This window comes from Pteropus medius, unplaced genomic scaffold (genome assembly GCF_902729225.1).
Source record: "Pteropus medius unplaced genomic scaffold, Ma_sr-lr_union100, whole genome shotgun sequence".
NCBI classification, from domain to species: domain Eukaryota; kingdom Metazoa; phylum Chordata; class Mammalia; order Chiroptera; family Pteropodidae; genus Pteropus; species Pteropus medius.
In genome coordinates, this window is record NW_024351730.1 from 9,361,253 (window position 1) to 9,362,275 (window position 1,023).

The window sequence follows — 1,023 nt, forward strand, 5'->3', positions numbered from 1 at the left end:
CCACCCGCTCTCTTTGATGACAAACAGGCTCTGGTTCTGATCATCCTGTCTTTAGTTCTCATATTTTTTTCTATCTCTCTTTTTTTTCCATCTCCTGCTGGATTTCAGGCTCACATGATTTCATTGTCCCTGCCTTCCTGTAGTAGTGACGCGGTGGTTCTTCCTGTCCCATTTCTCTCCCTGTCTCCCTTGTGGATACCTTAAGGCACCCGGTGTTACGGTTTTTCCAAGGGCAAGCTTCCTGCCAATGAGATGACACTATTATTAGCATCCAAACCTCCACTTCCATCTTCTTGAAATTTAGGACACAAGAAAGCAATAACAAGCATGCTGAAGTGTCAGGACCATGGCACCTTCCCTGAGGGGCTATCACAAACAATAAATGCTTAACTCTACTAACACCATGAATAGCCTTTAAAAAAATGAATAAACCTCAAGTCATTTACATACTTTTGATGATATTTCTTTAATGCCTTGAATACAGCATATTGTTTTTCATGCCTATCTAGATAGGAAGCCAGAAAAGATGGTGGGTTATTTTTAAGTTTCTCTATTGCATGTGACTTAGACTACTTACAGACTATTATAGACTTAAAGACTCCACTTTTTGCCTGAAAACATTAGCCAAACTGTTCTAGTATGAATGTAAGCATAAGGACCTTGACTCAAACAGATTTCCTATTGCTGAAAGTTCATAATCTAGGCCAGGGACTTCCTTGGCTTTTTTAGAGTTGTGCTATTGTTCATTTTATGTAATAATCCCCATTTGTTGCATTTCCCATCTTCATTTCACAACCGATTCATGGCTTTATTACTTTGGTTACGTTTATAGAATTTCAGAGCTATCAAAAACATTTTTCTAATTGAGGTGAAATTCATATAACATGAAATTAAACATTTTAACAATAAACAATTCTGTGGCATTTAGTACATTCACAATGTTATGCGACAACCATCCCTATCTAGTTCCAAAACATTTTCATCACCACAAAAGGAAACCCAGTATGCATTAAATAGTTATTC